Source organism: Zonotrichia leucophrys, chromosome 2, assembly GCF_028769735.1.
Source record: "Zonotrichia leucophrys gambelii isolate GWCS_2022_RI chromosome 2, RI_Zleu_2.0, whole genome shotgun sequence".
Taxonomy (NCBI): domain Eukaryota; kingdom Metazoa; phylum Chordata; class Aves; order Passeriformes; family Passerellidae; genus Zonotrichia; species Zonotrichia leucophrys.
The window spans coordinates 56933274-56948674 of NC_088171.1; positions in this window are offsets into that span (position 1 = coordinate 56933274).

The window sequence follows — 15401 nt, forward strand, 5'->3', positions numbered from 1 at the left end:
GAAATGGATCTACTGCTGCTTTAGAGATAATTTAATAAAGTTAATGCTGAAGGTAGTATTTTACAAGTGCTGGTAAACGTAATTGTCATGCTCAGGAAAGCAGAAACTCCAGTGACTGTACCAAAATGTGGAAGTATGGAAACATGGAGACGATTGTGGGTAGAGGAGAAAATAGCAGTTTAATTATCAACATAGTTGCACTTGAAAATCAGTTCATCTCTTCATTAAAAGTTCACTTGAAACTTGTAGTGAAAGAAATGTGCATTCAAATATTCTAGCATGTACCAAAGCTGGACCAGACATAAAGTGACTAGAAAGAGAATGGCTTGAAAATTACTAAAATAATGACATTTTGAGGCAGCTTTTCAGCTAGTCTGTAACTACTCAAAGCATACTTACCTTCTGTGGAACTGCCCTCATTTGCATGAGTTGAGAAGGTGACCTAATATTTATCACTGCAACTGGGAATGGATGTAGGTTTTTTCATTAAAAGGCAGAGATGTTTCTTTAGAAAACTGCTGAGACTGAGAATGGGGTGCTGGGTCCAGTTATGAGTTTTCCACTATAAGACACAGACATACTAGGGAAACTGGTCCATGAGAGGGCCACAAGGATGATCAAGGAGTTAGAGTAGCTGATCTATGAGGAGAAGCAAGGAGAGATGAGGCTATTTAGCGTGGAGAACAGAAGAATAAGGGGGATATTAGGAATGTGCTCAAATACCTGATGGGAGGGATTAAAAAAGATGGAGATTGAGTCTTGCCAGTGTTGTCCAGATTGCTAAAATTGACTCTGGAGACCCTGTACTTCGAGACATTCAGAACCCTGGATGACATCCACAGTCACCTATTGTCTTTGACTCTATCTTGAGCAAGGGCATTGGTCTTGATGAACTCCAGAGTTTGCATCCTGCCTCAACAATTCTAAAATTCCTTCACCTGAGAAAACTGATAAAGGAAGCATGGGTAAAGTGACTATTTTTTTATTGTTATTGCAATGAAGATTTATAATCTTGTATTGGTAAAGAAAATGAAATCTAGTTCTCTTGAAGTGAACTATGCAAGTGAAACATGCAAACGTGTGAAAGAAATATTTGGATTTTTTTTCTTTATTTTCTTCTGATCTGCTTTTGGAGGGTAGCCTTTTTAGGCTTAGAAGTGTTAAACACTTCTAAAGGCATGGGGAACAAATAAAAAGTAATTTCAACTGCAGACTCGGAGTTCTTGGAGCAAGATCTGGGCTCTTCTCTTTTGGCCAGTTCAGTCTATATTGAGCTTTTACAGTACTGCCCAAAAAAGAAAATAAAAAGGCTGTTTGGTTTTTTTCCAAGTACCTACTAGATCAAGTAACTTCATGTAGTAAATATAGGGTATTCTACATGGCTTGGAGAAGACAGTGCATGAAAAAGAGGACATACACTGAACAGGAAACAAGATATATTGCTGTCTGTTCTAGTCTCAGGAAAATAAAAATCACAAGTCATTGAAGATAAAAATGTTCCTATTTCTTCATAGCACTTGCACAGAGATCAAAACCATTCAAGTTTGACCCTGTACTTCCTGGAAAGTGAAGTTGCTGTTACTTTTGAGGCACGTGGATTTGTCTAGAATTTTGTTAGCCTATAACTTGGAGTCTCTCTGTTTTAGCCTTTAAAGTCTAACATCTCATTAAAAACAATGCTTTACATTCTGCAGCACTGACTGTAAGAGGAGATATCCCTAAGCAAAAATAAAAGAAAATGAGATTCTCCTGTTTGGTGTGGTAAGCAGTCCACCTAAAAATTTTCTTCTTAATATACAGGTGCACTCATTTTTACAATGAATTTATTTCCATGAAGCTTCTTTAAGGCTGTGTGGGAAAGTCTACAAGCCCTGTTCCCACGCAACAAGAAAGTGAATTATTTGCTCAGCACCCTAGGAAAGTCATGATGTGGTGCTCTTTTGTAACTGGGGTCCCAACACAAGAGAGGGATCCACCTCCAGCGAAGTCTATGACAACTTCTCCTGTCTGTGAATCTTGGCTGACTACTACTGACATTCCAGGGAAACCAATAATTAAAAGGTAAGGGAGGGGTCCCGGGACCACAGCCAACCACCACCTCCAGGGAAACGAAGGTTCTGGAAAACCGGGAGGAGTGGGGGGGCGATTGACTGAGCCCAGGGAGGAGGAAGGATTTACTAAAAAGGGAAAAAGGGGCAGGAGAAATTATATAACTTGGGTGACAGACACAGACTGAGGGCAGGGGTAACCATAGTAACAAACTGTCAACAGGGCTGTGGCGGGAAAACTGGGGAGGACAGAACCATTTTACACATAATAGGGGGGAACAATACATAAATTGGGGGAATAACACAAGAAACTTAACAACACACTACAACACTGGAGAAAAGGATTTTATCACCACTGTAAAAAATTCTGTTGGGATAGACATATGTGACAAAATATCAATGGGCCAATAATCACTACATTTTCAATGTCCATATACAAGTCAGTAATCTTCTTAAAAAAATTTCATGCGCTTTCACATATCCCTTTCAAGACTGAACTAAGCCAGAAATAATTGTATTCATTTTTTCAAATAGTTATTGCCCATTCATTAAATCGATGTGCTGTAAACCTCTAGCCTGCAGAAGTTCCAACTCAAAGATAAACAGTGTGAAAGCATTGGTGTATGTTGTGTTTGTTTTATTGCTAAAGTCGAACTGCATTATGTGGTTTGCTATGTATAGCAAAATGATTGTTTTTAAATCTGTGGAATGTATAGATTGGCGAGCGATCAACATCTTATAAAAACCGTCATTTTGGAGCATTTATGGTTGCCAAAAACATTAACTAATTTGTTAGTGTCCTTCTGCAGATAAAAAGTACATAATTTATTTACATTTTTGTCCTCAAATGCTTATTAAAGGCTGGAACATGGAAGTCAGTGCACTACTTACATTGTTTTACGCTGAAAGAATAAGTGTGTTTCTACAGTTTAAGTAACCAAATGATTATGACTATCTTTTCATATTTATTTGTCAGAAGAAAATGGTGCAAATAGCTCATATATTCTGCTGCTTCTCAGAAAAACAATTTAAAACAGTGGAGGAAAAGGGAACAAAAAAGAAAGAAAAGAAAACCGATAATATACAACTATATCAACAAAGAAAACTACAGAGGGGGCAAGGATTCTCTATTCCTAAAGAAAATCATAACTTTTCTGATGGGGAACATTTATATCAGTTATTTCCCTCTAAGGGTGTTTCTTTAAAGCCTGATTCTTAGACTATTGCACCTCTATTCTTCCTCTACAAAATAAAAAGTCCAACATCTTCTGCATTCTAAGTTATATATATGAAGAGGGTTTATGAAGGTTACAGAAATTGAGGTTATACTGACTGATATAAAAATATTTAGAAAGTTATATATTTATACAAAGGCTATGCAACAGAACTACAAGCACACTGAATTTCATTCTAACAATGCAAAAACACACTGCTTTGTTATGGGAAGACTCAAAACATGCATCTTTATAGATATGTAGAAGCACTGTTTATACTACCAGACTAGTTTGCAAATTTTTTTTCTGAAATAATACAAACAAAGTCTCTTCAGTAGACAAACTAAGATATTTTATGGATCATCATTATGTTGCCTGTAGCTTCCTGTGATCAAAATAAAACACAATATAAACATGCCTTTTCTGTGTTAGAAAATTTGTTTTGATTAGTCAAAACTTATCGTCACAATTTTGAACTCAATGCTAACTTAACCATGAAAAAAATTGATGTTCTGGGTTTCTGCCTTGCTGAAATTTTTGTTCCTCTTTCCTCCTTGAGTTCTAAGAAGTTCAATATCATGCTGACAGTACCACTATCTTACAGGTTAAAAAATTGTTTATGTGCTGTACATTGATGTAAATAAAAAAGCCTTTCTACTTCATCTATAAAAATATCTGATAGGAGTACATTTAGGCCAACTAAAAATGTTGCCTTTATACCTTTTGTATAGCTGCATTTATGAAAGACCTTGTGGTACATCAGCAGTCAGTGCCAGAAATTCAATGTGCTCCCCACAGAGATCTTAAACATGATGTTTTATTCTCCTCCCTTACAGACCAGATCCCATTGGTGTTGGACAGTTTCATCAATACCAACTACAGACCATATGCATATGTGCTTCCTTAACACACATTTACTAATGAGGCTTGATGCTTTTCTTGGCCTGTTGATTATGTCTATCTTGAAGTGATTGTATTTTCTGATTCAGCAAGTATAGACTGAAAATCTTACTCTCATACTTCTTAAATGAGATGCTACAAGATCAGTCTTTAGTGGGAATCCACATTTCTGAACAATGGGAGTGGTGGATGAAAATGTTAAAAGTACCATGAAATCAAGATAATGTCTTGCTGCTACTGGTGAAAGTATTTTGCAAAGATAATCTGTTCTTAAATGCTGGGAAATGCTAGAATTCCTTCCAAATACTTTCAGTATTTCATTAAAATTCTGCACTAAAACCCCAAATTTACCTCTGGATGAAACTGTAGCTGTATTGAAGCAATAACAGTATTATTGTAGACTGTGGACCTCATATGAAGATTGTGACCTCATATGTTTAGTCACTGTACTTTGCTTTTCATATAACTACACCATAGCACTGTGATAAAAATCACATATGATCAAATCATAAAATCATAAAATGGGTAATGTTGGAAGGGATTTCTGGAAGTCATCTGATACAAAGCACCTGCTTAAGCAGGACTAACCTAAAGCAGACTTCCCAGAACCATGCCCAGAGATATCCAGAGCTCTAGATTTGTATTAGTAGATACTAATATGTAAGATCTAAGTGTTCTGTGGGGAGGCCAGGAAGACTTGAACCTCTACTAGTTCTACTGCCTATCATTTAAAAATAAAAATCTTTTCTTTCTCCTCTCTTCTATACTTCCTAGGCATAAGCCTGAAGACTGAAAAGAAGTTCAGGAGACCATCACTGAATGGCTTGTCACCTTGTATAATTTTTTCTTTGACTTTTTAAAGAGTCTCAATTTTAAGTACTGAATAAACAGATTACCTATATGTATAATTTTTGTATATATTTACTCAATGCAGTTTTGATTTAATTTGAATGGTGCTGTTTGGTGATTATAAATACTACTCTACCTTGCATTTTCTGCTTCATGAATGTCATGAGTCATGGCATAGTACTTAAATAAATGGATGACTCTATTATTATGAAGTGTTATTGCTGAATTATGCTTTTAGCCAATAGCCATGGGGTTCTGGCCTTTGGTTATTCTTCATTTTTGCTGAGATTTTATAAATTGTTTTTCAGATAATGCCTCTGAAATGCATTTCCTTGTTATTTACAAAGAATTTTCCATGAAAATCATAGAATAATAGAACAGTTTGTGTCGGAAGTGACCATGAAGATCACCTAGTTCCAACCCACCTGCCATGGGTAGGGCCACCTTCCACTAGAACAGGCTGTTTAGAGCCCCATCCAGCCTAGCCTTGAACACTTCCAGGGATGGGATGTCCACAATTCTGGGACAAGTGTTCCAGTGCTTCATCATCCTGATTGTGAAGAAATCCAATATATGGTCAAGAAGGTCATCATAAGTTCATAAATTATTTAAACTGGCTCTTCCATTTCATCCTTTCACACTCTAACCCTAGTGCTGCCGCAATTTTTCACTTCCGTGTGACAACAGGAGCATTTTGGCTACCATCTAACACAAGTGTATACAGGAAAACATGAAGAGCTCAACACTGCTTTTGGTTTTTTCTCCTGCTTTTTCCTATCCTATAGTACCAAAAAAGCTTGCAATGCCAGAATCAGTAGGTGGAAAGATACCTGGAAGGAATAAGAGTGAGACAGTGGACAGTTCTGCTTCCTCCTGTGAGTATTCTGAGGTACTACAGACTGAGTTTATAGCAATAGCTATTGAATTTAAATTTAGTTCTTTGGATTTTGCATCAGAGCGGCATTTTAAGAGCCACACTCAAAATTAATCCTGATGAGTAATTGCACTGTGAGGCAGAACACCCACTTTCGGACAACTAATATAACTACTTTATTTTCATTTTTTCCACCTAACTTCTCCATGTCAGAATCCCTTTGGTTAGGGGCATGAACTGGACTGTACCCTGAAGAGGCTTCCTTCTCTCCATGGTCCATGAAGAAGATTGAGATGCTCTAATGGAGGTCCTGAATATTCTCTGTGTGATGTGCTCAAAGCTGTACCTGCAGCACCTGGGATCTGTGCTTTCCTGAACCTGCATGGGGACTCTAATTGAATAAAGACATCATTCCTTTGTAAAACACCTATGCAGGTGAGGTTCTACCTGAAATGTGAAACCTGATTCTTTAAAGAAATTACTCTGGTTTTGGATCCAATTGAACAGTAGAGGACAGGGTGACAAATTGTCAAGACCAAACCTCATCTGCATCTGCAGATTTGGAAGCTGGAGAAATAGGTCCTGCCATGAATGCTGGTGTTCTTCTCTTATATTGAGCTTTTGCTTTGAAAGCACAGTGTATGCTAAGTAAAGCCATGGAAAATTGTTTGATCACTGGGAAGAAGCCAGTTGTACTGACAATCATTTCAGGTATGTGGGGAGGAGAAGAGACCTTGTGAGGAAAACAGGACAGTATCAAAGATTTATTTCCTAGCACCAGTGTAAAAGGGTGAATGGGATAAGTGAACACATGAGAGCAAAAAGGCCCCTAATTGTGGTATTTTTGAAGTTTGTAATGTTTGATTTGTATGACTGATGTTTTGGGTTTTTTAACAAGCAAGTAAGAGTTAGGGTTGAGAAGATGAGGGACTATTAACACTTTTTAAAAGTTTGCAAACTTTTTCTTTTTTTTTAAATGGAAATATGCAGTGTGTCATAAAATCAAACAGTGGATTTTTTTGCAAATTTTATCTTTTCATTCTACCTGATGTTCAAAATCTGTGGCCATGCAAGATGTGGTGGAGCATACTAAATCCATTCATTATACTACCATTTTGTTTAGCAGCTCAGGCAAAAGAGGGTTAGTGAAAATAGGAATATACCATATTAAAACAGGAATATACCACATCTTACACCTTCTTACTTCTGCAAAAGAGGGAGGACTAGGCTATTTCAGAGCAAATTTAAACACATTAATGCTAAATATTTATATTTTAACTAATTTTATTTTTAACTAATTTGGCATATGTTGAACTTAGCAGTAGAAGCCCTTTCACAGTCAGCTACAGTGGTGTAGGAATAAGCACTGTATCTAATTTCCAAGTGAAACCAAATCATCAGATTTGCCAGTTCTATGTATCTACAAGATATGACTGCATGTTTAATCATGTAGGTGTCTCCACCCTCTTCAATGTGCTTTTTAATTCTTGACAGACATCAACTTTTTCCACCCTGCAAATGATTGATGCATGAATGCAAAGTGTTTGAAAATGGTAGTGCAGAGTCTATTTGTGCGTGCTTTTGTTCCTGTAAGTATATACAGAAGAGGCAACAAGTAATTAAAGGAAAAAAAAAGAAAATACAAGGAAAGGAAAAAAGTAATTACTGCAGAAAGCAGAGGAGACACCATAGTTCCCAAGGCAACAGATCTTTTCTCTTAGGGCTCATGTAAGGAAAGAGCAATCTCACGTGTTCACAGACATATTCCTATTTTTTTGGACAATCTCTGTCACTGAATAACAACTTAGCCCAAGACAAAATTTTCTGCTTTAGGTGGGAGAGACTTATGTTTCCAGTGAAAAAGGATTATGTACTTTATGAATAGTATGCTCTCTTTCATCCATTTTATTTCTCTTATTGAAATTTTACTCATTTGAGTGGTACCTCTGTCATGGTTTAAACCCAGCCAACAGCCAAATCCCACACACCGATTCCCTCAATCCACCACCAATAGGATCAGGAAGAGAACTGGAAGAGTGAAAGCTGGAAAACTCCTGGATTGAGATGAAGAGAGTTTAATAAGGAAAACAAAAGCCACACACGCAAGCAAAGCAAGTAATTAATTCACTGCTTCCCATGGACAGGCAGGTGTACAATCAGCTCCAGGAGAGCAGGGCTCCACATCATGTAATCATTATGTAGGAATTCAAATGCTATCACTTCAAACACCCCTTCCTCCTTCTTCCTCCCACTTTATATACTTTGTACGATGTCCTGTGGTCTGGAATATCTCTCAAGTCATTTGGGGTCACCTCACCTGTTCTGGCCATGCCTCGTCCCAACCTCCAAAGCACCCCCACATTTCTTATCAGAGCGGCAGTATGGAAAGCAGAAAAGGCCTTGGCTCTGGGCAAGTTCTTCTCAGCAATAACAAAAAACATCTCTAAATTATCAACCCTGTGCTCAGCACAAATCCAAAACACAACCCCATACCAGTTATTTTGAAGAAAATTATCTCTGCCAAAAACAGCATAGAAGGATTTAAAAAAAATTATATCAGAATGCAAAATCAGATCTACTCACTCAGGTATTTTAGTCTAGTCTTTTTTTACATAAACCAGTTAAGTGATACTACAAAATCTACGCTTGTAGAACAGTGCTAATGTTATTAAATTATATTACCCAAATACAGTACGGCCTTATTCATTCTTTCACCTTAAGTTAACAAATGTTGTGAATGCTATCATAGATGAATCTATACATATTCAAAACCTCAGTCTCTTTTCTTGAGCTATTTTTGTTTCATGCATATGTGTATGCACACGCATGCCTGTGTTTAACTCACAATGAAGGAGAAATTTCTATTCATTTCTGACTTCAAAACGACATTCCACTTGCATAAAAAACCTCCTACTTTCCTTACTGCAGTGTGCTTAATGTGAGTATGTGAACAAAAGAACCGAAATCCAGTGATCTTTTTAATGTTTCCTTAGTAATTCCTATTGAATTATTGTTTTTGGGAACTAACTCAGAAATGTAGAGGACACATATAGAGCAACTGAGCTGATGGCAAGGACAAGCTGGAACATTCAATAATGAAAATATGATAAAAATAACTAGAATGAAAATAAACTTAAGGCAACGTGAAGAACTGTTTTAGAAAGTTATTTGGCTTTTTTCAAGGTTCTTGTACATGTTTTTCCAGTCTTTTGGAGGACAGATGGGCTTCAATATGAACTTATTTAACTGTGATTTTGGTCATCACTCATCTGCTCTCTGCAAGGACTGGTAATTAACTCAGTGAACTTTGCTAGACTTTGACTCAAGATATTTACATATTAATGGAGAAGACTAACCCAGATGGAAGTGAGTGAACGGCACACAACATTAAACTAGGATAGGCTACAAATTGTAGATGGAACCATAAATATATTGACCTCATGTTCCTGGTCCCTGATAACTAAACAACACAGTTTTCCTCAATTTATACTATACTTTGGATTTTAAAGGACACATACTAATTTTAAGGCTTTATTAATAAGAGGCGGCAAGTAAGGGCATCCTCACTGCTGATCATTACACTCAATGCTTCCACCAGTTGCTGATTTTCCTGAAGAATATTAATATAATACTAATTAATTTTCCTGGAGAATATCCTGCAGTAATATAGGTCCACCAAATCAGCAATGTGCTACTGACAATCCACCAACAATATTTATATCTCCATATTTTTTGATTGGTTAGTCCAAAGCAGTACTCACTGAAGTGAAATAATAAGTCTTCCTTTGCTAAGAATCTCTGACCTAGAAAAGTGTCCAATAGCTCCTTATTGACCTTAAAGTCTGTTACTGAGAGTCAATAATATTGTTTTAGTGCACCATTCCCATCAAATTTAGAAACAGTTTTAACCATCATCTGGTGACTTGCATTTCTCTATGAACATTTCATATGCTGCTGAATGGAAAGATATTAATGGGCTAGAAATTTATAGCTGTTCTTGCAGCACCAGCAGAGATTAATAACACAGGGAACACACTATCCCTTTAATACAATAAAGGCTTAGAACACTGGGGTCAGGGTTGAGAGACCAGGAGCCATCTTATCCCACTAATTGCCTTCATGTCATTTGGTAATATGAAAACATTAATAGAAACAAAGGGAGCAACAGGTTATGTGAGGGAAGAGCAACATTACTGCTTATTGCTCAGGGCGAATTTGTGCTGTTAAATTTCGTATTTATACTTGACAATAAACTTTCATATATTTAGCATTTCATTTAGAAATCTGGAATTAACCAGATCATTTAGCAGATTGAAGAGCTAAATTTTTTTTAAAACCCATGTCATGGAACCTTCAAATAAATGAGAGCTTTCTCATCAACTTCTGTAATCTTAGACTGTGAATGCAGCGATGTATTTGAAGTAAACTTGGCCATTTTGTTAGGGTCAAAACATTACTTTTATTTTTCCTCTACAATCATTTTGCCCTGTTATAGCCTATGTCTTTTACTTGCAATGATTACTCTTGAGGAAGTATCCAAAAGCATGGACAGTTATAAGATTTTAATTGTGCTAAATGTCTTTCATATACAGATTAATAACTCATGTTCTCCTGTGTTTACAATAAAGCACTTAACTTCCAACTAATATTAAATTATGTTTAAATTCCACTTGCACTGGAAGAGCATGTCAGAGGTAGGAACAATAAAGATATATCTAGATATTTCCAAGAAAAAACCAAAACTCGGGATATCCATGTATTCCTTTCTAGTTCTAGCACTGGCAGATTTGTACCAAGAAAATAATGTTGACACAGACCTGCCCTTACTCAGGCATCTATCTTGGAGCACCCTAAATCCTTGCACTGATTTTGAGACAGTTTGGTATGGAATGTTCTCTTGGGTTGGCAGGAAATGTAGAAATGAGGCATTTAGCAAAAGAGATAAGAATTAAGCAATCCACTTTAGCCAACAGACATATGTAGTATTGGAGTACAAACATATTAGGGAATGTACTCTTTAGTATATAGGGGGTCTGGATGAGAGTAGGGGCTCCTAAAATATTTCACAGACACATTTCAATTATATTTTTTTCTTTATTTCCAAAGACTGAAACCATGTCAGTCTAGGCAATACAGTTACAGTAGTAAAACTGACCCCTGCTAATTTAAGCAGTTAAAAATCATAGTGCCATGTAATGTTGTAAGAAGGCTAGGGAGGAAGCACAGGCTAGGGAGGAAGCAGTTTTTCACTGATATGCTAAAGTATACTTAAAATATCCCATACTTCCACAATTTTTATTGAAATAGCAAAAATAGATATAGGCAAAAAATAAAAACCTATTTTAAAATCTGCTTTTCTTTTCAAAATAAGACAATATGCAGAGAATAACATATTTGGAAAAATCATATTCTTAAAATGTAAGTGAGCAAAATCTTTATAAGACTCCCAAGCTGACATTGTCTTAGGGAAAACACTGTAATTTGGAAAGCAGACAAGATTTTTAAAAAAGAGATTTTTGAAATAAAGTATTTTTCAAAATCAAATCTGAAGTGCATTAATGCAGATCTTTTTGTGTGGGTGTGGTGTTTATGCCTGAATTTGGTTAACTTGGATTTTTCTGTGTTGTTTTCATTCTGTTCTTTGTTTCCTAATACAGTTAAGGCCTAACATTGCCTACAGAGATTTTACTATACAAGCATAGCATTATTTTCTCTTTCCACCTCAAAAAATGAAATTACTTCTTTCCCCTTCAAAATACTCAAGTTCTGGTTACAAATTAGTATGACAAATAAATCTATATTTCTCCTAGGGAGTTTTCTAAATGGAATTTTGCCCACAGTTACTAATTTGGCTGCCAGGTAAACCACAGTAGAAACTGCGGCTGGAAATGCTAGATCACTATGTAACAATAGAACCAGGATACAAATGAAACAAAAAAAAAAATGTTTCTTGGAAGGGGCTTCTAAAGAATTTGCAGAATAGCATTTATAAGTTTATTAATTTGCATTACTTTGTGACAGGAAGTGCCTCTACTGGGTCTTGTTTCAGCTTCAGCTGTTAAGTGCTGAAATCAGGTAGTATGTGAAGCATCCCAGGCCCCAGAAGGACGATGTTGTCCACTTGCCTCTAGAACCTCTTGGCAGGGCTCCTGCTGAACTTCCAGGACAACCAGGTGGTTTCACAATTGATCTGATATGGATGGTGTCCTTGTGCATTCACAGGTCACTCCTTTTCATGTGCAGACTAACCAGCGTAGGGCAGGATTTCTCATAAAAAATAAATCCATACATTCTTTAAAAGCAGTGCAGTTGTAACCATGTTTAGTATTTTGCCACTACTCCTTAGTAGAGAAACAATTTGCCATTACTACTCTTGGGTTTTCACAATAGTAATTCATTGTACAACTATAAAAGCTTTTTTCGTAAATGTCACTTAAATGGGACAGCAACCCTGAGGCACTGACTGCTGGAGTTGGAGTAATTTCAGCATTAACAAACAGCCAATCCATTGCCATGGGGAGACAGTCTTCTACTGCTGCTGCTGCTTTCTAAATGCTGTGACCTGGCTCAAAGCCTGATTGAAAAAGCTTCAGGATTTTGGCAGGTGTGCTGTTTTGTTATTTTCCTGGCACTACTTTGTCAATGATTTTACCCATCAGTGAGAGATGGGATAGAAGTCAATTACATTCCCACTCTTTCCAGGAGGGCAATTTAGAAAAATAGAGCCTGAAACTATACTGTTCCTGATGTGTAATTTGGAAAAGTCCTTTGATTTTTTTTTTTATATGTCCTTTTCTGTTTGTTTTGCTCTCTGTAATAATTTCCTAAGAACAGCAGTATTTAGGGATTTCTTGGCCCAGTCTTCCATATTTGGGAGGTTTGAATGGCTCAGAAAAACATGAATTTCTGAGGCAAAAACCTCCTACATTCATATGCTTAAAATGAATACCTAAGACACAGTATTGCACTGACAGAGACATTGTCTTTAAATGATACCAAGATTAGTGGTGATGCCGCATAGAAGGAAAGTGGGAGGGAAAGCAAGTGACTAGGGTCCCTGAGCTATGGGGGTCTGTAGGAAGAGGTTGCAGCTAAGTAAATGTGTCATTGATGTTTAAATAATGTATTTTACCCACCTCATTACTGTTAATTTCTTAAAATTAAACTAATCATAATTCTGCATCCATATCTTTTCATGGGAAAATGTCTCCTTTTTCCCTACTTGCTCTATTCATGCAGCAGATGACTGACACATTTTGTATGGAGCAAAATAGAGCATTCAGTGAAAAACTTTTTCTCCTCCTTGCTGTTAAAAATAGAAAATTCCATTAAACTTGTTTGGATTTGAACACAAATTCTTTACTCAGTTCTAAAGACTTCAGTGTTCTTTAATATTTCCTTGGGAAAATGGCAACTTAATTTAGTTGAAAAATTTATAACCTTCTTATTGCACAAAGAGGGAAATTTTTAAAAAGAGAATGGCAGCTCAGTAGCAACAGCTATTTTGACACTTTGTAGGTCAGTAGATTATATTTGACAGTGGGCGTCTATAGACACTGTTCAGTCTTTCAATGTTTTCATGGTTTTAAGCAAAGACTTAATGTGTATCCGCATAAAGGTGGAGGTGGTTATACAGCCATTTTTAGGTAGCAAACAGAATCACAGGAGGCTGGAAGACACCTGGAAAAACTCTAATCCAACCTCCAGCTTCAAGCAGGGCCAATGCTGACTTGAGACCAACTTTCTTGGGGCTTTATCCACTTGAGTCTTGAAAACCATTGAGGTTGGAGACTGTAAAACCTCTCCAGGTATACTGTTCCACTTTTTGATTCTCCTCATAGGGGAAAAGTTTCATCAAATGGAACTCTCTTGTTTCAGCTTGTATCTGTTTTTTCTCATCTGCTACCAGAAGTTGTTCCACAGCCATCCAGACATGCCTTGTCTCTGTGTATACTTCACAGCTCACCTGAGTTTGGAATACTCTACAAACCTGATGAGAGGGCACTCCATTTCTTCCAGGTAATTCATAAATGTATTCAACTAGTATAGATTCCTGTGGTACTTTGCTTTTAACCAGTGTCCAGTACCCTTTTAAATCATTTTTTACCCATGTAGTGGTCAACCTATCTTGGTCTTAAAGTTGCTCTGAGAGACAATCTAGAAAGCCTTGCTCTTGTCAACATAATTGACATTCACTTCTCAGTCCTCATGTATAAATTTAGTCCTTTCATCTAGAAGGCAATCAGTCTGATTTTGTAACATTAATTCCTGGTAAATGCATGCTGGTCACCATTCCAGTTACCTTTAATTGCATCAGCTGCCCCGAATGTGCATAAGAATACTCATTCCATGATTTTAGGGGCATGAATGTTAGGCAAAAACTTGAGTCATGCTTTCTCTGAGGATGAGTGCCATTTTTGTTTTTCTTCATCCATTGTAGGCCTTCCCTGATTAAAAGACCTTTCAAAGATGATAGAGTGTCACAGTGACATCATGCAGCTCTCTTAGCACCCCAGATCCATCTCATTAGGTGCTATGGACTTGCATGGGACGAGATTTATTGAGCAATCCCTGAATCAATCCTTTTCTGCTCCTGGTATATTGTCTATTCCTTGAACATTATCTCCGTCCAGAAAGACCTCAGAGAGACCTTGTTGGTAAAGACATCTCAGGTGTTTTTGCTGGTTGTGTTATTTTTGCTTTTCAGCTGTCTCAGTTGTGCTATTTTTTATACAAATAAATATTGGAATTCCCAGGAATAAAGCATGACAATATTGCCAGAAAAAAATTGCTATGGTAAAATGTATTCATTTTATGGAGAAAAACAGCAATACTGCCTAAAATTTCATGTTTCAAGAATAAGAAAGTAAAGCAGTTAACATTTTTCAAGCTTAAAAAATGCAAGACAGAAAAATATTTACTGTTGCCCTTTTTATTCAAAGGTTGAAAGACCTTCTCGCTGTTAAGTTTCCAAGACAGCTTTTTCCAAAGAGAGGTGTTCTCAAATCAAGGGCAGAACATGCTACTGAGTTCACTGTCTTTACATATCTATCTGACCTATTATCTGCAGTATTTATCCACATCTGAGCACATTTTCATAGAAAAACACACATACATTCATATATATACACATACAAATGTCTATGTATTTGTATATAAAATTGAGCCTTTAGTACATGCTCAGAAGCACAAGGGAGGTAAGATCTGAGAATGCTTTGAGTCAAGAATGAGTCCTGGAGATGCTGAGTACAGCACAATTAACATTTTTCCCAGAATATTTTGGATTGGAATGGCCCTAAAGTTCATCTAGTTACAAACCCCTTTGCCATGGACAGGGACACCTTCCACTAGACTAGATTGTTCAGAGCCCAACCACAGAGGCATCCACAGCTCCTTTGGGCCACATCTTCCTGTGTCTCACTGCTCTCATAGCAAAGACTTAAGCTGTCAATGACCATCTTGACATTGTATCTCTGCAAGCACAAAGGGGATGCATGAAGTCAAATGCAAGTTAGT